At 42.5% G+C, this 21,653-nt stretch overlaps 1 protein-coding gene and 1 pseudogene across 6 annotated transcripts in view; one reads left to right on the forward strand and one right to left on the reverse strand.

Annotated features, from left to right (window-relative positions):
- LOC101956983 (cytochrome P450 2G1) overlaps nt 1–21,653 on the reverse strand; it is a 146,536-nt gene that overhangs the window by 57,084 nt on the left and 67,799 nt on the right. The gene's annotated exons all lie outside the window — the stretch shown is intronic.
- Nucleotides 5,501–6,999, forward strand: LOC101967321 (heterogeneous nuclear ribonucleoprotein H2-like; annotated as a pseudogene).

Raw genomic sequence — 21,653 nt, forward strand, 5'->3', positions numbered from 1 at the left:
TCTTAGAGGAGGAATTATTGTAAGTGGCTTGAAAATTGAGGCTGAGGTAGACTGAGGGTGCACCAAGGCTGATGGCAGGGACTGAGTAGAATTCAGCATGAACTGTCAATCAAGTGCTGGATGAACATGGGCAGCAGGAAGATTCCTGAACATCGCTTTGGTACCAGGACTGTGCTGAGTTCTTCACTTTCACACTTATCCGATCTTCATGTCTTTCTGTGTCATTTTCATTTTACAGATGAACAGACTGAGACTTGCCCGCAGTCCTTAAAAGGCAGAGTTGGGATTAGCAACAGGTTTGCTCCTCAGGAACCATTTCCCACATGGCAGCGGAGCCTTCTTTTTGGTTGAAATCCAGAACCAGTGGACCAGGGACGAGGGCAGGCATCCATCCTTCTGTTCTCAAGGGTCTGAGTTTTAGCACTTAACAAGTGGATTCTGCAGGCCTCGGCCCATCTGAAGACTCTCCCAGATCTCCACCGACATATTAACTCTGATCCTTTGTGTCTTCTAGGGATTGCAGGAGAACCCTGGAACAAGCCTGTCTCACCTGAGAAACCTCCTGGCTGTGACCTCTGTCTCTCAGTCTACCTCCACTCCCTCAGATCCCTTGTTATTCATTTCAGACCATCTGAGGTTAGGGGTGCAGTGCTCTGATCTCTCCACCTAATCCAGGAGGAACAGAACTAAAGGAAGTTCTGTAACACCGAGTTGATGGATTGAGGTGTTATGGTTAAAGCTTTGTCCCAGGGTTTCATAAACTGACTTCCAGACCACTCACGTATAATCGAATCAAGCCTTTATTGAAGCACACCGGTGGTGGCTGACCAGAACATAAAGCTGTTCCCCTGATCAGCCCCGAAAAATTGCAAGGGCACTCCTTATAAGCCTGAAAACCTCAAAAGGGATGTTCAGGGGGTCTAGCCAATGCAAGCAAGCCAGGTTACAGAAGCAGGACAGTACAGTCAAGCGGAGGGAAGCCTAACCAATCACAGTTAGCCAAGTCACCCCAGTTACAGAAACAGAGCCCGGTTACCCTAGTTACAGAAACAAAATCCCATTAGGTAGTTCCGTGTTCTTAAAGGTTTCTATAGCAAAAGGAAAAGAACATCTTTCTCCAGTCATGACTCTTCTACTTGGCATGGTTGTTTTACAGGATGAAGTCATAAAACAAAATAGAGTCACATTTGCTCCTACTACCACAGAGATAAGGAGAAAGGAGGGCTAAGAAGGGTGAGAAGGAGTCAAATGTTCCTTGTTGACCTCACATTGACCCACTCTCCTTGACCACAGACTCATAACAATTACACAATCCCCTCCACTTCACTCCCTCCACAAGCAGGCAGCCAGGGGAGGTGCATCTGGGCAAAGGGCACGTATGCCTAAGAACAAGAAAAAGAGGTTTCAGGGGAACAGAAAGCAAGGAAAAGAAGCAGAGGCAAAGAGAGACAGAAAAGAGGAAGCATTTGAGCTGAGATAAGAGGGTGGAGGAGGGGAGGAGAAAGATGTAAAAGGGAAGGAGAGAAGGAATAACTGGGACCCAAAGAAACACTGAGACGCTACATGAGAAAGACACAAGACACAGAGGGAGAAACAAAGCCAGAGATGATAGAGACACACAGAAAAAGGAAGAAGAGAACAATTAAAGCCCAGACACACCAGCGTGGCTTGGGAAGACTTGCCAGCAACCAGCATGTCATTTTTCTAGTACCTTTTATGTGCCAAACCCTGACAGACCTAATTGCTTTCAATCCCAAGAACCAAGGGGCCATAAACTGAAGCCTCCAATCAGGAACCACAGTAAACCTACTCTCCTTTTTAATTTGATTATCTCAGGTATTTTGTCACAGTAATGTAAAACTGACTAACACAACTACCATGTGTCTTCAGACACATTTACTCCCGTTACAGGGAAATCAATAAGGGCAAACACACACGACTTCTGTCTCCAGAAATACATCTTCCATTCTGCTGTTCCCCAAATCCTGCCTTCTCTGACAGCATGTGGAAATCTGTCTGAACTCTTGGGGCCCTTTCTGGTGCCAAATGCACTGAGAAGCACCTCCCAAATTTCTCCCTCTTTTCTATTTAATAAAGAAGGGGGAAGAAAAAGGGTTCAGGATCGGAGACAGCCAGGTATTGATTGCACTAGGTAAATTGATAAATGTCAAATCTGTACAAATTTTCCCCCTTACATCTTTTTTTTAATACCTTTGTTTTATTTATTTATTTTTATGTGGTACTGAGGATCCAACCCAGGGCCTCACACATGCAAGGCAAGTGCTTTACCACTGAGCCACAACCCCAGCCCCTCCCCCTTACATCTTACCCCTGAAAAACCAACAGCTTTCCTCTCTCTGCTTTGTTATCAGCCCACTGACCCCACCCAAAAGTTTCAAGATCCAGAAGTCTAAAGGACATTACACAACTTGCTGGTATTGGGAGTATCGACCTCACCACCTGTGCAGTGCAAAGGTTAATGGCCCTGAGGCAGGCAGCAAATCTAGAGAGTTGAACCATTACAGCCTGCCCGGTGACCACCCAGGGCCCCTACCAGGGCACCTAATGCTCATGTCAGAACCTTCTGGAACAACTTCAGAGACTACATGGTGCCACCTGTGTGGGGTGTGTGTATTTTTTCAGTGCAAAGTTCATTCCCATCTTAGTGAATACCTGAGGGCAAGCTGAATGCCAACCTGATTCCCTCCTTCCTTGTTACCCACCTGACATTGAGAACAGAACTGCTGGTGTAATAACTGTGCCCACTGCTTATGCCATTAGCAGCACACAACAGCAATTAGATATGGTCCCCACAGGGTCCCCAGGATTGTCTGGAATAGTCATGAAGCAAGAAAAAGAGAATTCAAATCCTAGCTCCCTCCCATACTGCCTCGCTGACCTCAGTGAGGCTGATGAGCAACCAACCCAGTCAACACATTTGAAAGGTTAGGCAATTTCTAGAAAAATAATTTCCTAAAAAAAAAGCTCACCAAGGAGTAAGTACCTTTAGTATTAAAAAAAAGTTTCAATAATGGAAAGACAATAGGGCTACTATTCCCTTCTGTGCTCTTATTTTCAGCATCCCAGGGTTAACCCTGGAGTTACCCAGATCTCTTTGGCTAGAGTTTGTAACAACCCCTGGAAACCCAGGAATCAATCCTCTAGGAGAATTAACTCCTCTGAGACCCTCACTTCCCAAATGGCTCATTTCACTGGTGAGGAAACCAAAGCCCAGAAAGGGGAACTTGAGAATGCAGAGTAGAAATTTAAGGTTTGGTCTAAGGGATTCTCATGTGTGTGTCCCTGTTCACCCTCTATATTCTATCCTTAGGACACTCATATGTGAATTGGAAACATTAATAACAATGATAATGCAAATAACAGAAATGGTCAACTGAATTTAGCAAGATTCCCTAAGGTTCTGGGTGGGAACCCAGAGAGTCCTTGGTAAATTAAAACCCCTGGGATAGTTATGACTTTCAACCATATTCATGATCTTTCTTGCTATTGACCAACACCTGACTCTTCCCTCTCTCAGCTGTAACTCTGAGTTACTCTTCTCCAGTCTGTACAAAGTTCCACTGATATGTAACTCTGGTCTTCTATGCCTGTCCCAGCCGCACATGACTACTGCTGGACTGCAATTCTGCTACAACCACCTGGCCTCACCCTGAGGCTCTTGTGAAGAGTCTGGACATCAACAGACAGCACAGGGCCAAAACCAAGAAGGGACACACCTGGCCTACAGTGCTCACTACAAGATCCTACTGGTCTTTCCACACACTTCCCCTCCCAGGCACTTCACATCCACAGTTTTGAAACTTTCTAACCCTGAGACCCTCCAATGCATATCCCTGGATTCTCCCTTCCTGAGTCCCTTAAAGTATGTCAATGAAACACCCCCATATCCAGTCTCACATCCTTTAAAATCTCAATAAAATCCAGGACTTGAATTCTAATCATAGACCTCAAAATCCACACCGGAGAGGTCTCAACCTAATACCACAAACCCAAAACTCAGGTCTCAGACATCTAAATCCTCTAATATCCTCAGTTGTGCGTGATCTCTGTTGGTAGTAGCAAATCATCATTACTTTGAACTCCATGTCCCTGGACAGCGAGATGCCATTTCTGGAAATCTTTCAGTAGGATGTTGCTGAAAGAAACATCCATTTAGGTGACCGCTGTTAATGGGGCAGATCCCATGCCTGGCGTGGAATTTATAGTTCGATAGCTTTGAATTCAAAAGCCTGCTGCCCTGGGGTGAAAGAAACATGGCCATGCTCAACAGCCTTGAGGTGCCAGCTGCCCCAAGCTATAGAAGATATCATGAAAGTAGATAAGCTCCAATTCCCCCATTCCTGCCCAACTTCACTTTTGTTTACCTTAAAGAAGTTTTTCTCAAATCCTTTTGATGTTTTTTTGCCTATATAAAGCATGTGGGCTCTCCCGCTTTATCAGAAATCAAATCTCACCAGGGCTGATTCACCCACGAGCCTGCTAGTAACCTATAATTCTTTGTCTTTATTTCTTATATTTCTTATTTCTAACTCCCCATCAGCCCAAGTTCAGGAAACTGAGTGTCATGCACGTCATAACAATTGGGGCCTAAACAGACCTCAAACTCTCATGGGAACTCTGATTGTCAAGGTCAAGTGGGACACTCCTCAAAAAGAGATGTGCATTAGTCATTTTAAATAAAAGGGGGAGAGGAGTGACTTTTTAAAACTAGCTTGGTGTTGAGCTGGGGCTGTGGCTCAGCGGCAGAGCATTTGCCTAGCATGTATGAGGCACTGGGTTCGATCCTTAACCCCACATAAAAAGTTAATAAATAAATAAATAAAGGCATCCTGTCCATCTCAACTACAAAAAAAGGGGTTTTTTTAATTTAAAAAATAGCCCAGTGTAAAACTTGGGATATTCTAAACTTAGTTAATATAAAAACATCAATGTAATTATATATTAAGTGTATTCTTATCTCCCAAGTATATAAGTCTTTAAAATATAACATTTAAAAGAATTTTTTACTGAGATGATGCTCTCCAAATTGAGGTTTTCTATAATGATGGTCTTTTACAGACATATAAAAATAGCAAATTTGATTAACAATACATTTATGTCATTTAATATTTTACAATTAAATAAAAATAATCTATCATAAGTTATAAAGTTTTATGTTACTCTTTACATTAAGGAGTAAATGTAAATATGTTTTTACAGACAATAAAGAGAATCTTGTTTATTTGAAAGGTCAACAATATGAGATATAAAAACATTTTGCCACTTTTCCACAAAAGAGGGTCAAAAGCTGTCTTAACTTGTTTGGTTCATGTTTCAGATATAATGTTAAATTATGTTAACTAATTCACATTGATTCAAAAATGATATACAAAAACTATCTCTTACATGAGCAGAAGTAGTTCTGGTCATCCTCTACCATCTTGCTATAGCATTTGAGGGAAGAAGAAGGAAAATTACTCGCGCTACAGTAAACATTTTTGTAAGTAGTTTTGTTGACCAGATTCCTGGAAGGAATTCTAGCAGAGTCAAAGGTCACATTGAAATTGCATGGAACCAAGCTTGCCACCAAAAGCCCAAGAGTCACCACAATGCTGAGCACCGAAGATGGGGAGGGATTCATGGTGAAGGTCAGGGGGCTACCCTGGTCCTGCCCAGCTGATAAAGGGATGCATTTCTTCTCTGATTGCAAAATCCAAAGTGGCACCTCAAATATTCATTTCATCTACACCAGAGAAGGCAGACCAAGAAGGCAGATGAAGCATTTGTTGAACTTGAATCTGAAGAGGAAGTGAAATTGGCTTTGAAGGACAGAGAAACCATGTGACATAGATATACTAAAGTATTCAAGTGCAACAGTGTTGAAATAGATTGGGTCCGAATGGTCCTGATACTGCCACGATAGCTTCATCTGGCTTAGAGGACTCCATTTGGCTATAGCAAGGAAAAGACTGTTCAGTTCTTTTCAGGGTTGGAAATTGTGCCAAGTGGGATGACACTGCCGGTGGAATTTCAGGGGTGGAGCACAGGGCAGGCTTTTGTGCAGTTTGCTTCACAGGCGATAGCTAGAAAGGTCTTAAAGAAACACAAGGATAGGGCACAGGTACATTGAAATCTTCAACAGTAGCAGAGCAGAAGCTGGAACCCACTATGACCCCCGCCTTGAAAGCTCCTGGCTATGTAGCAAGTAGGTCCTTATGACAGGCCAGGAGCTGGCAGAGGATATAATAGCATTGGCAGAGGAGCTGGTTTTGAGAGGACGAGGCAGGGTGCATGTGGTGGAGGGTATGGAGGCTATGATGACTATGATGGCTATAATAATGGGTATGGCTTCTGGTCTGATGGATTTGCAGCAGACCTCAATTATTGTTTCTCAGAAATGTCTGATCATAGATATGGAGATAGTGGGTCAAGTTTCCAGAGCACCACAGGACATTGTGCACACATGAGGGGGTTACATTACAGAGCCACCAAGAATACATTTGTAATTTTTTCTTACCTCTTAACCCCATGAGAGTACATATTAAAATTGAACCAGATGGCAGAGTTACTCATGAGGCAGATGTTGAATTTGCTGAAGATGAAGATGCTATGGCAGCTATGGCAAAAGATAAAGTTAATATGCAACATAGATATATGGAGCTCTTTTTGAATTCTACTGCAGGAACAAGTGGAGGGGCTTATGATCACAGCTGGTAGAACTCTTTTTGAATTCTACAGCAGGGCCAAGTGGTGATGCTTATGGTAGCCAAATAAGGGAGAAATGGGCTTATAAAACCAGCCTAGTTATGGGGGTCCTGTTACCCAGCAGCTGAGTGGTGGTTATGGAGGTAGCTATGGTGGTCAGAGCAGTGTGAGTGGTTATGACCAAGTTCTGCAGGAAAACTCCAGTGACTATCAGTCAAACCTTGCTTAGGTAGAGAATATTAAACAGCTACTACAGACATAAAGTATGTGCATTTATGGGAGCTCAGTAGAATGGGAGAAATGTCTAGTATATCCAGTATGATTGGTAAATGGGAAATAAAATTGATTCTGATCAGTCTTGGTCAACTTACTTTTCTTTCTTCCTTTCTTTCTCTTGTTTAAGATAACAAACAAAACTTAAGCTTGACAGTTTTGCATTACAGACTTGTGATTCATGCTTACTGTAAACTGGAAATTAAGATTGTTTTCAAACTTTAAGCTCAGTAATTTTGAACACTTCTACTTTTTTTAAAGATCTGGGACAATTTTGAGCTATAATACCAATACTTTAGAAGCGTGATCATGTCGTTTGTATGAAATTCTGAGACTTTGATTTTAATCTTTTCTTGTATTCTGATTTTCATTTAGATGTATTATACCACGTGAAACTTGTTAAATAAACCTTTTTAAAGCTGGGGAAAATCCTTTGTAAAATAATGCTTTTAAAAAGAGACTAAGATTAGTGCTAAAAATAAAACAACTTACCTAAAATTTGTCAAGAGGCCACCTCACCTGAGCTAAGACTCTGCCTCTTACCTTATTCAATGTTTAAATCAACCATTCAAGTGATTTAAATTAAGTTCAAAAGATAGATTTTTGTTACAAAGATTGTTACAACCTTAAAATAAAGAATATATATATACACACACACACACACACACACACACACACATATATATAAAGGTTTAAAATTACAAAAAAATTATGTTCCTTGATTCATAGCTATTATACAAATTATATATGTTTTTTAACTCTTGTTAATTGCATTGTATATTTTCCTTATAAACTTTACAACTATTATCTGTTAATGCCTTACATAAGTACAATTTCTAATATAACAACCTAAGTTAATTTAAGATAATAAGGCTATTACCTATAGGACAAACAAGATGTAAGGCTGGCTTTCAGTATTTATACAATCCCTATTTCATGATTTTGTGACTCAACTAAGTCAGTTAAGTCATACTATTGGTAGAAGCTAAGGCTCCTTTCTTCTGTGGTGCCCTCTTTAACTTAACAACAACATTGACTTTGGCAATCCTCACGTGCCTAATAGGTGACTTTTACTAACTTTCCCAGCCAAGTAAAAATACTCATTAAGTCATTTTTTTACTGTTTACATACTTTTGCAGTGCTGGGCCATTCTCTACAATTTAAGGCTAAGGATCTCAAGCTGATACCAGCTCTTATTTTCAACAATTACACAAACAAAAAAAGGGGAGGATAGAACCCCACAACTTGTTTGAGTCATGCTTTCCTTGTTTTAAATTTTTTAAATTGTGATTCTGAAGGTCGCACTGCTGCTAAGAGACACACGACTTCCACTACAACAGGCCCATTAGGCTTAGTTCGGTGGAAAGAATATAAATAGGGGGCTGGGGATGTGGCTCAAGCGGTAGCGCGCTCGCCTGGCATGCGTGCGGCCCAGGTTCGATCCTCAGCACCACATACAAACAAAGATGTTGTCCGCCAAAAACTAAAAAATAAATATTAAAATTCTCTCTCTCTCTCTCTCTCTCTCTCTCTCTCTCTCTCTCTCTCTCTCTCTCTCTCTGAAAAATAAATAAATAAATAGGACAATGGAAGGGACCAGACTCAGTAATAATATGGGACAGAGGCTATGCTTGTATCTTTCTAGAAGCTGCAGCTCATCCTATCTGGCTACCTGAAGATGCTGTTCACTGTCTCATAGAAGACCTCAAGCCACAGTTCAAACAACTGAAGAACCTGACACATCAGGCTAAACAGATAGTTAAACAACAAACAGAGAAGCCCTAAGTCTCCAGCCACAATGTTTGTGGCTATACTAGTTTTATTGTGCAGTGGAAGACGTGTGTCTTTTAGCAGCAGTTTGACCTTCAGAATCACAATTTTAAAAATTTAAAACAAGGAAAGCATGACCCAAACAATTTGTGGGGCTCTATTCTCCCCTTTTTTTGTTTGTGTAATTGTGGAATCAATGGGAAAACTTATTGCACCTATTTCCCAGATCCACCTTTAGTACATCCAGTTGTGTGGTCTGGAGAATCCATCCCAGTATTTAATAATGAAACTTATTTGATGGGAGGTTTTACAGACAAACACATTACACCTATTCATGCCATGAATTTAACTATACTGAATATAGCAGTAACCTACTTATAAGTTGGTCCCATGATAAACATGCTGGCTATTTAAAAGTAACCTTCAAGGAAAAGAACATATAGGGGATCCAGAACAGCTAATAATACTGGGTCCTGGGACTTGAGATCATATGTCCAGACAGTTATTAAAATGGGACTTGCCCATAATAAGCCAGTCATTCCCATGGAACATCCACCAATATCTTACTGCTTTAATCATTCTGCAATAGAATGTGGTACCTTTCCTAAGTGGATGAAATGTACAAATGCCTTGCTAGTACAGTATAAATTTCCTGTTAGTGGTGGTGGATATATTTTGGATTGGCCTCCAAGAATTGAAAAGAGACAGCTATGTCAGGATTCCTGACTCCTGGAGAATTTGTTAGTAATGTCTTGACTTTCAGTGATGGTGGCATACAAACAGATCTATAGCATTTAATAGCTGCCTCCAATTTTTCTCAAATATACAGATGGCCCCATGCCTGACTTTATAGACAGGAACTGCAAAAAGGGTTCCTGCTATGGCCTGTAGGTCTGTGTTCCATCTCCTATGCATTAATTTCTAGAAATGTAAGTCTTATTAGCTGTTCTGGGTCCCCTATATGTTGTCTTTTCCTCGAAGGTTACTTTTAAACAGCCAGAATGTTTATCATGGGACCAACTTAGTAGATTCCTACTATATTTGATATAATTAAATTCATGGCATAAATAGGTGTAATGTGTTTGTCTGAAAAAAAAAACACAATTCATGTAACTTGTATGACATGTAATCTGACTAACTGTATCACCAGATATAATAGAGGGAAAGGGGCACTCCTTCTTCACCAACCCTCCTTTGTTATTCCCAGCTAACATTACAGTACCATGGAATGCTGATGTTGGAGTTAAGTCTTGCAACAGATGCATGTCCCGCTAAGCAGACCCTGGCACATTGTTGGTCTCATTGTACTCGGAGTAGTTGCTTTAATATCTTTTTTGGCGTCTACCATGACAGCTTCTGTGCCCTTATCTAAAAATATCCAAAGTGTTAATTATTTGGCTCAAAATATTTCCAAAGCCTTACACAATCAGGTAAATATTGATGAAAGGATTAAGACTAAGTTAAATGCTTTCAAAGCTACTCTCATAAACATTGGAAATGAACTTGCTGCTCTCAAATTTAAGCAATGGCTTAGATACCATGCCAGTTCTAAGTATAACTGTGTTGCTGCAGCCAAATATACTGCTTCCAAATGGGATTGGGAAAAGGTCAAAAGTCATCTAATGGGCTTTTGTCATAGTAATAATAACAGTCTGAACCTTATGGAGTTATATAATCACACCCAGGACATTCAGGAAAGCAGGAATAAACTTGTGGATCCTGCATCACTTGCTGAATGGATACTTAATAATTTAAAAGGCTTTAATCCTGGAAATATGTTGAAAAATTTCTCGTGGTAAATTTTGGGGATATACCAGATGATTCTGGTGGCCTTGTTGGCCGGCCTGAGTGCAATGGTGTTGAAGTCTATATGGAAGCACAGGAGTCTCCAGGAGAAGCTGTCTCCAGGACCCACTCCACTGTCTTTCACTGGAAACTCTGCAGCTGGACAAGGACAATATGTACAACTGCCTCATGAAGGTGACACCAGGCAGGGAAGTGGGTGGAATTGGGTAGGCCCGGGGGCTGCCCAGTTTCTCTGTGGCTTTGTGCCAGAGGATTGACCATGATGAGTCGTTTTCTTAGGACAGGAGTTTTTCAGGTTTAGCAGACAGTTCCTGGCCAGGAAATTCCAGATCTTGGGATTTTAACCCCTTGACAGTCAGAGCCTGAGAGAAATGCCAGTTGCTGGGATAACAGATGTGAACCACCATGTGCACCATGACTGACCCAGACAATCTGGATGGTGGGATAGAGAGGATGAAATACAGCATCCCACAACTGACAGAAATAGAGTATCCAACAGCTTTGATCACCTTAGTGGAAATGTCATTTTTTCTCACATTAAGAATTGTTTTATTTTGTTTTGTTTGCACCAAGCTCTACCAGAGTTTTAAAGGAAAGCTAAATCAGACTTTCTCAATTATTCCATGAAATGGAAAGTGAGGGAACCCTACCAAATACATTCTATGAAGCCAGTATAACCCTGATTCCAAAACCAAACAAAGACATAGAAAGCTACACACCAATATCCCTAATGAAAATGTATGCAAAAAAAACAATAAGATATTAGCAAACCACATTCAAAAGCACATCAGAAAGATAATACACCATGATCAAGTGAGACTCATTCCAGGGATACAAGGATGGTTCAACAAATAAATAAATTTAATTCTCCACTCAATCCGAATTGAGGACAAGGATAATAGGATGATTTCAATAGATGCAGAAAAGTCCTTTGATAAAATCCATCACCCACTCATGTTATAATGCCAGAAAAAGTGGTCATAGAAGGAAATTATTTTAACATTATAAAAGCTATATATGACCAGCCCAAAGCCAACATCATACTGAATGCAGAAGAACTAAAGGCATTTTCTCTAAAATCACAAACAAGACAAGTATGTCCACACTGACTACATCTACTTACTATAGTTCTTAAAACTCAAGGCAGAGCAATTAGACAACAAAAGAAAATTAACAGGATAAAAATAGGGAAGAAGTCAAACTATCTCTGTTCACTGATGACATGATCCTCTATCTACAGGACAAAAAAAAATCAACATTTATAAATTATCATACTCCAACAGTGATTATACTGAGAAAGAAATCAGGAAAACTAAGCCATTCAAAATAACCTTAAAAAGATAATTGGGGAATTAATCTAAACAAGGAGGTGAAAGATCTCTAAAATAAAATTTATAGAACACTGAAGAAAGAAATTGAAGAAGACCCTGGAAGATGGAAAGTCCTCCCATGCTCTTGGACAGAGTTAATATTGTCAAAACCTTCACATTACAAAAAGAACTATAGATATTCAGTGCAATTCTCATCAAAATAGCAATGACATTCCTCACAGAATTAGAAAAAGCAGCAATAAAATTCATTTGTAAGAATAATAGAAATGAAATATCCAAAATAATCCTGAGCAAGAAGAGTAATGTTGGAAACATCACAATACCTGATCTCAAATTATACTACAGAGCTACAGTAACAAAAACAGCATGGTATTGGCATGAAAACACACATGAAGATGAATGGAATAGAAAACAGAGGCACAAACCCATATTCTTACAGACATCTGATATTTGACAAAGGGGTCAAAAATATATATTGGAGGAAAGATAGCCTTTTTTAACAAACGGTGCTGGGAAAACTGGATATCCACATAGAAGAATGAAACTAGACTCATATATGTCAAACTGCACCAAATTCAATCAAAATGGATAAAAGGCCTAGAATTAGAACAGAAGTACTGCAACTGCTAAAAGAAAACATAGGTTCAACATTTTAAATATTGGTTCAGGTACTGACTTCCTTAATGAGACCCCTAAAGCTCAATAAATAAAACAAAAAACTCAGTAAGTGGGATGCTATCAAATTAAGACACTTCTGTACAACACAAGAGAAAATTAAGACCAGAGTACAAAATAGGAGAAAATCTTTGCCTTCTGCTCTTCTGACTGGGGATTAACATCTATAAATAAAGAATTCAAAAACCTTTTCATCAAGAATAAATAAATAACAATCAATATATGGAAAAAAGAACTAAACAGACATTTCTCAAAAAGGAATTACACACAAAAAAAGAAATCTCAAATAGCCAAGAATTATATGAAAAAAAAATGTTCATCATCTACAGCAATCAGGAAAATGCAAATCAAAACTACACTAAGATTTCATCTCACTCCAGTCACAATGGCAATTATCAATAAACAAATAATAATAAATTCTGATCAGGATGTGCATTGTTGGTGGGACTGCAAATTAGCACAACCATTCCAGAAAGCAAAATTAATAAACGTTTCTCAAAAAACTATGAACCAGCCATCTCAATCCTTAATATTTATCCAAAAGCAGAAAATCAGCATACTATAGTGATACAGGGAAATCAATTTTATAGCAACACAATTTACAGTAGCCAAGTTATGGAACCGACACAGACACCCATTGATAGAAAAATGAATTAAGAAAATGTGAAATATATACCCAATGGAGTCTCACTCAGCCATAAAAATGACTGAAAGTATGGCATTCTGTGCTCTATGGACAGAAATGGAGAATATCATGCTATGTGAAATACATCAGACTTGGAAAAGAACTAGTTGAATATTTTTTCTCATATATAGAAGCTAGAACCAAATAAGGACAAAAGAGGGGATGAGGAATCATAAAGATACAGGGACAATCTGTGTGTGAGGGTTTAGTTGTGGTGTCCTCAAAATCTCACATGTGAGACACCATGCAAGAGGGTTCAGAGAGAAAATGATTGGGCTTAGCCTTAAACTAATAAGTGAAATCATCCATGATGGGCTCAACTGAGTGCTAAGTGGAGGCAGATGGGGTGTGGCTGGAGGAAGTGGTTCATTGAGGGTGTGGCTTTGGGGTGTATATTTTGTATCTGGAGAATAGAGTTTCTCTCTCTGCTTTCTGATCAACATGTGAGCTGCTTCCCTCTGCCACACTCTTCCACCATGATGTTCTGCCTGACCTCAAACCCAAGGAATGGAGTCAGCCTTCTATGGACTCAGACCTCTGAAGCTGTGAGCCTTTAAATAAACTTTTCCTCCTCTACAATTGATCTGATCAGTTCTTTTAGTCACAGGAGTGAAAAAGGCGACTAAAACAATGTGCATAGAAGAAGGAGAATAAGAGGAAAGAGTGGTGGGAGGAAATGCAGAATAAATTTGACAAAATTACATAATCTATGCATACAAATATCCCAGAATGAATCCCACTTTAGGTATATCAACAAAGCATCAATCAAAAATAAATAAATAAGTGGAAGAACAGTAGAGAAGAAGGAGGAGAATACTGGGAAGGAAGAGGGGAAAGAGGGTAGACCAGAGAGGAAATTAAATTCCATGTAAGAGTGATTTTGCCAAGATGAACCAACTGTTATGTATAACTATAATTCACTAAGACAGGTTTTACAAAGAGAAAATAAGCAAGCATGGAGCTTAGGGAATATCCCATCCATCTCATTTACCCTATCAATTCTTAAGATCTAATAAGAATAAGTTAACAACATGGCTAATATTTATTGAGCATTATCTGCTATGTGTAATAAGCATGCACTAACTCATAAACTTTTCACCAAAACAGCTTAAGAGGTAGATGCTGTACTTGACTCCAAAAGGCTCAGACAATAAAGCCACTGAAGGTCATACAACAACGATCTCAACGAGGAACCAATATGTGCCCTGACACTGCTATTACTAATCCATCTGGATAGGGACCCATCCATATAGAAAGAGAAAATGGAGGCCCATGAAGAGGAAGTGATTTTTCCAGGCTTAGCCCAAGTTCACATTAGAAATCTGTCCCTGCTGATTGGTAGGTTGCCACTTTAGGCACTGGTCCCTCACACCACGTTCCAGGTAAATCAGGAAGGACAAACACACTTGACTTCTCTTCCAACTACTTCTCCTCTTTCATCACCTGCCCGCCTCTCCAGGATGGCTCCTGGGAGTATTATGAAATCTCAGGACCCTTCGTTTTGTCAGCTTCACTGAGAAGAAATGCTCCAAATTTCCTGTTCCTTCCAATTCAAGAAGGAAGTGGGAAGAAAAGGGGCCCAGAGCTGTGGCCAGCTGGTGATTGGCAGAGTTACTGAGAACTGCCAACCATGTACTAGTCCTCCTCCTCACCTCGACCCTCTCCAAAACCAACCAATTTCCTCTCTGTGCTTCCTTCTGTGCACTTTGTTCTGTCCCCACATGACTTAGAGACCAGCAGAGTAAAATTGGTTGAGTGAGATTCTAAATATCAAGAGCAAAGCTCACCCAGTGCACAGGTCAAAGGTCAGGGACCCTGAGGCCTAAGTACAACCCTAGATGGTCCAACCTTCAGTGACTGCCCAGTGTTCATGTGGGGCCCTTCAAGGTCAAGCTGAAGTCAATGTCAGTACCTGTGTAATAATCATGTCAGAACCCACTGGGACCATCTTCAGAGACCACATGGGGCTGCTCTTAAACCAGCTGGAAGGCAACCACAGTGACTACTTAGGACCACTTTCAGAGCCTTCTTGGCAACAGAGATGCAGCTGACAATATTTTGAGTATAAATTCAGTGCCAACTTCTTTCCCATTCTACTGCATAATTCTCCTATTTTAATTGGAAGGAGGGAGAAACTTGGATCATTTCTTTCTCAATGAAATTGGCAATAGGAAAGGTACTCAGGAAGGACAAACACACTTGACTTCTCTTTCAGCTACATAGGCTGCTAGTACATGCAATGATGCTATGCTTGGTCCTCAGAATGGGCTGACCCCCAGAAGGGACTGGGGCAGATAATGAAGGAAGAAGGAGCTACAATTTAAATCCAAACTCCCTCTCTTTCCACATTATGACCTCAGAGAAGTTGATGATAAACAAGCCCCAATGTAATCAAGATTTGAAAGATCATGCACACAGACTCCATCTTCCTGGACCACAACAAACTCGCCAAACAGGAACTCTTCTCATTACTACAGAATAATTTAATGAGTGAAGGACACTAGTGCCATTCATCCTGTCTCTGCTGCCACCTGTGATACCCCAGGTTTCACCTCTGGAGTTCACCCAGTCTCTCTGGCTACAGTCCACTCTGCCTCCTAATACAGCCCCTGACAAAACTGAATCATCCCTAAAGGTCTCAGACTTCCCAAATACTCCATGTCCCCTGGCAAGGACATCAAAGCCCAGAAAGGGAACTTATGCAGAGGAAGATATATATGCAGGCCACACATGTGCAGTGGATGGTCTATATTTCATGGCACCCATCCTGGCCTCACTTTGAGGTGATCATGATGACACTGGGATCCAAGATCCTGCTGGGATTTTCATACAATTCTCCTCCCAGGAGTTCCACATCCAAAGCTCTGGGTCCTTCTCACATCAAGACCCTCAAATACATAATCTTGGAATCCCTGCTTCTGAGTCATTTAAATCTAAGTCCCTCCACGCTGAATGACCCCCTAATCCACAGCCACATATCCTGTCTCATTCCAATAAAATCTAGGTCTTGGGATTCCACCACAGATCCCACATCCATATTGATGAGTCTCCTTTTCTATCTAGGATTCCACACAACCTCAGGTCCTTGGGCATGCAGATGTTCACGGATTTGGAGTTAAGTTCTTGCCTCATACAGCCACTCTCCAAGGTACCTCCACTTCTGGAACCACAGTACCTATGACTCTGTCCAGAGATGATCATCCTCCTCCTCCTCCTCCTCCTCCTCCTCATCTATGGGTGTTGAAATCTTGGCAAGGTACATGTTCAAGGATGTGGTTGGGAGGTGAGGTGAACAATTATATAAACAAAACCAAAGTTCATCCATCCAGCCCCAGGAATAAAGCCAAAGCACCCCAGCCATCAGCACCTCCTGGTTCCCCCAACTGCCACCATGCTGGAATCAGAGTTACTTCTGGTGGCTTTGCTGGCCTTACAGAGTACAATGATGTTGAAGTCTGCCTGACAGCAGAGGAACCTCTGGAGAAAGATGCCTCCAGAACTCACCCAACTGCCCCCTTCATCGGGAATTACCTGCAGCTGGATACAAACCAGATGTATGACAGCCTCATGAAGGTGCCACCAGCCAGGGAGATGGGGGGAAAGGGGTGGGCATGGGGGCTTCCCATTTTTACTTGTGCTCTGTGGCACAGGATTGACCATGATAAGTCAGAATCTTAGACCAGGGGACATTTAAGATACAGATGCCAGTCCTAGTTAGGAAAGACCAGACCTTGAGATTTCAGCCATCTGACTGTCAGAGCTTGGGAAAATGGATCCCTACCTCTGTTATGAGGGAACCAGACCAATTCAGCTCGTGACTCTTCTAACCATTGCCACCCACCCTCATTAGATGAGCAAGCACTATGGCCCTGTGTTCACCATCCACTTGGGGACTCGCTGGGCCATGGTGTTGTGTGAATACAATACAGTAAAGGAGGTGCTGGTGGATCAGGCTGAGGAGTTCAATGGGTGAGGCCAGCAGGCCACCTATGACCACCTCTTCAAAGGCTATGGTAAGGGCACAGCACATGGGGGAAACTTGTGAGGTATGCATGGTGGCCTAAGATGTCCCTGCCACCCCTCACTTGCACTTTAAGCCTGTGGGAGTCCTTTGTCTGATCTCTCCACATCACTGTCCATTGCTGCCCCTCCCTGTGCTGACCTCTGGGCTGTCTTAACCCTCTGTGTCCCAATCTCTCCCTCCCTCTGTCTTCCTGTTCTCTTATTAGATGTTTCCTCTTTCCATAAATCCATCCATCTCTTAGCACCACATGAGACCTCATTCGAATTCTACTCCTCAAACATAAAATGATCTTTTTATGTATTTTTCATCTTGAGCTTCTTGGTTTCACCATGAGTCTTTCTTCCTCTTCCTCCCTTTCTTTATCCTTTGTAAGAATCTTAGACAATGTCTGTCTGAAAGACTCCAGGCTATAGATTTCCTCTCACTCGACGCTCTCCCTGCTCTCTCCCTACTTTCCTCTATCCTCAAAGTCAGTCTAGAACACATGTCACTATTTGTATCCACCTCCAGGTCTCCATGATCTCATCTCCCCATTTCTCTGCCCTCTCTGATTTCCAACCTCCCTCCTTCCCTTCATTAGTGTTTCTCTGTATCTCTGTACAGATGCCTGTCTGGCCCTTCCGAGTTCTCTCCTGTCTGACTTCAAGCTGCTCTCCTCTCCTGGATGTGTCTGACACAGACTCGGAGTTGGGAAGTCTTATATGCTCTCACTTTCGCTTTGCATCCATCTTTGTCCCACTGCCTTCTCAGGAGCTCCTCCGGTTGGGCTGTGGCCTGTCCCAGCCTCTCTCTGACCTCTGTCCTCCCCTGTGCTCACTTCCCCAGGTGTGGCATTCAGCAACTGGGAGCCTGCCAAGCCACTCAAGTGTTTCTGCATTGCCATGTTGCAGGACTTTGGTGTGAACAGGCACAGAATTGAGGAGTGCATTCAGGAGGAGGCAGGCTTCCTCATCAAAGCCCTGAGGGACACACATGGTGAGAGGAGAATGCCAAAGGGCTCAGGAAGGAGAAGGAAAACACCAGAGGCTAAGGATCTTGTTGTTGTGCTGCTGAACTGGGGCAAAGTTGGGCAAAGGCGCCTGTGCTCCCAACTCATGATGCCCGGAGTTTGGTGCATCACTGAAGTACCCTGCCTGAATTATCAGACAGGCATTGCACAATCCCATGCTCTCCTCTACCCAACCCCACATCACAGTCACCTTCATTGACCCTACATTCTACCTGAACAAAACAGCTGTCAACATCATTAGCTCTGTTATCTTTGGGAACCACTTCGAATATGAAAACAAAGAATTCCTATCAATCCTGCAGAAGATGAGGTGAATCTCAGATTTTGCAGTCTCCTCCAAGGGACAGGTGACCTATTCCAGTTTTGCCCTACAAAAACCTTACCAATGCCTCTTAACTGCACCCCCACGTGGTGACTAGTACCCCAGAATCCGACCCTCTCCCAAAAAGCTTCCATCAAAACCAGCTACCACTACTGGACAACTGAACACTTGTACCAGAACTCAGGAAAAGTGTCTACTTCCCAGTCTCCAAGGACACCTGAATATATCAACAGGTACACCCAAAACACAGCTTGCACCAAAATAAATGCCATCCACTCAGCTCTCTCCTGGCCCGGTGTTCCCATACCAACCTATCTTAATCTCTAATGGATGCTACTCTCCTAGTCTTTCTGAACCTCTTTAACCTGAACAAGGGACCACCTCAGGCTCCTCCTAAACACATGAACACCTGGTGCTGCAAGATGCAGGACAACAAAATCATCTGACCTCTACACACCTGTCCCAGTCAAGCTCACCAGGACATCTAGGCACGTGCTCCCCACTCAACCCCTCAAATACATGAACAGCCGCACAGACACTCCAACCAGGATAAGCAAATAAATAAACATGTGGACATGTTGCTCCCCAAACACCCAATAAGTGTGCTCCAACACAGCCCGCTCACATACCTTAAGGAAGTGCACCTTAGGGAGCCCCCTTGAACATGGAAACACCTGAACATGTGTGCCCCCACAGTAACACCTTTGATAGGTTCAGCCCCACCTGAAGGGCCCAACACATGGTGTCCCAAACAAATTGAATATCTGAATACCTGCATGGGTGCCCAAATCCATCCTACCTGAATTCTTGGAACCTTACCCTTAAACCCTCATAGAAAATTACCTAAATGTGTCCATCTGGTCCCACCTAAATACAAAAACCCATGAGCAGGGGCCTCGATCCCAGTGCATTCCCTGTCCTCACATAGATCCCACTCCCACTGGACCCCGCCTATGGACAGTTGTCATTCCTTTGCATCCCCTCTTCCCCCCTCCAGCTCTTTGACATGTTCTACTCAGTGATGAAGCACCTGCCAGGACCTCAGAAACAGGTCTTAAAGGAGCTACAGGGCCTTGAGGACTTTGTGGCCAAGAAGGTGGAGCAGAACCAGCGCACTAGGGACCCCAACTCCCCGTGGGACTTCATTGACTCCTTTCTCATCCGCATGCAGGAGGGCAGCCAGCAGCCAGGGTGGGGAGGTCCAAAGCCAGGCAGCCAGAAATCGATAAGAAGGGGAGCAGAAGCCCATGCAAACTGGCCCATCAGAAAAATCTTCCCAGTTCGCAGTGTGAATAAACATCCACATCCCATGTACTGAGCCCTTACAAGGCAGGACATAGGTGAACAAACCATAATAGCAACCACCTCTACAGCACTACTCCATTCAGGTACTACCATGTGTTTTACTGTATTTACCTACTTAGCACCCACAACAGCTCTTGAACAAGGTTTGATTATGACCCCAATTTTACCAATGGAGAAACTTCATCCCAGAGAATATAAGTGGTCACACAACAGGCAAGCAATGGACCTGGCCCAAACTGTGTCCCCCTAACCCTAAAGCTTCTAATTTTACCCCTGTCCTAACTTTTCTTTCCCCGCTATCAAATATCCTGGGAGACCAGGCTTTTCTAAGGGATATTGGGGGAGGAGGGGCCTATACCAAGTTCATGTCTGTCTCCCGTCTGTGAAGTGAGGAGATGGGACTTTTTAGAATCTGAAGTGCAAAGGATCAAGGAAGTGGATTCCTCTATAGGAAGCTTCAAGGTGTTTCAGGGAGGAAATGGGATTCTGTCACTAGAATTCTTTGTCTCAGGAAATGTGTCTTCCTCTCATTCACTCCAGGTGAGTATCTATAACTCTCTTTCTCACTCTCTCTCTCTATCCCTCTCTTTCTCTCAACACTCTACCATTGAAGAAGGGATAACTAATCTGATCATGAAAGCACAGAGAGTCAGCCAGCCAAGGAACAGAAGAGTGTGTCAGAGAGAGCCAGCAGCCGATGCTGGACAAAAGTCTAGAAATTGCAGAGTCCCTGGCAGATCCAGGTCCCTTCATCCCACCTTAGCTCTGGACCTAGGGGAGGTGAGTCCAAGGAAACACCCAGAACTTTCCCCAAGGAGGTGATAAACAGATTCAGACTTGAATCCCTTTCTCCCTGCAGGAAAAGAATAAGCCCCACAAAGGGTTCCACATGGAGAATCTGGTGATGACCACATTGAGCCTCTTCTTTGGGGGTGTGGAATCCACCAGTAGGGTCCTGTACTTCGGCTTCCTGGTGCTCATGAAGCACCCAGAGGTGAGGGTAAGGCTGGGTGAAAAATGAAGTGAGGTCATAGATCCTCCAAACCCTTCTGATATGCTGCTGTAACCACCTCTCCCAGGTCCCTGGGCCCTCAGACACGTCCTACTGGGCAGATACAGGGGACATTAAGCCAGGTGGTATCTCACTACCTGTAACAATATTGGAATTATCTAAACTGATTTGTAAATGGTATCTTTACCAAGGTCACACAATGCCAAATGCACACCTCCCAGGGCCACCCCTTAAGACCCTGCCTTCTGATTCCCCTCTGATTCTGACATGAACAGATAACAGGCTTTGGACAACAATACCTATGGCTGACATCTGTTTTGCACACTGTATTTTCATGTCATACATAGGTGCATGTCGTGAATACAGTTTTACATATTTTAACTATCATCCCTGCTCTGAGGCCCGTGGATTCCTAAACACATTTCACCTTCTTTCCAAGCCAAGATCCATAAGGAGATTGACCAGGTGATTGGCAAGAACCCCCAGATTTGGGGACAGGACCAAGATGCCCTACACAGAGGCTGTGATTCACAGGATCCAAAGATCTGGAAACGTTACCCCCATGGGTATAGCTCGCAGGGTGAACAAGGACACCATATTTCGACACTTCCTCATTCCAAGGTTGCTGCTCTGTCCCCATCCCCCAGGAAACCTCCAAACTTCTACCTGGGATCCCAGAACACTTCCCCATTAGGAGCTTTCCAACTCCTCTCCCACTTTCTCAAGGAATTCCTCA

The sequence above is a fragment of the Ictidomys tridecemlineatus genome, chromosome 15 (genome assembly GCF_052094955.1).
Source record: "Ictidomys tridecemlineatus isolate mIctTri1 chromosome 15, mIctTri1.hap1, whole genome shotgun sequence".
NCBI lineage: Eukaryota > Metazoa > Chordata > Mammalia > Rodentia > Sciuridae > Ictidomys > Ictidomys tridecemlineatus.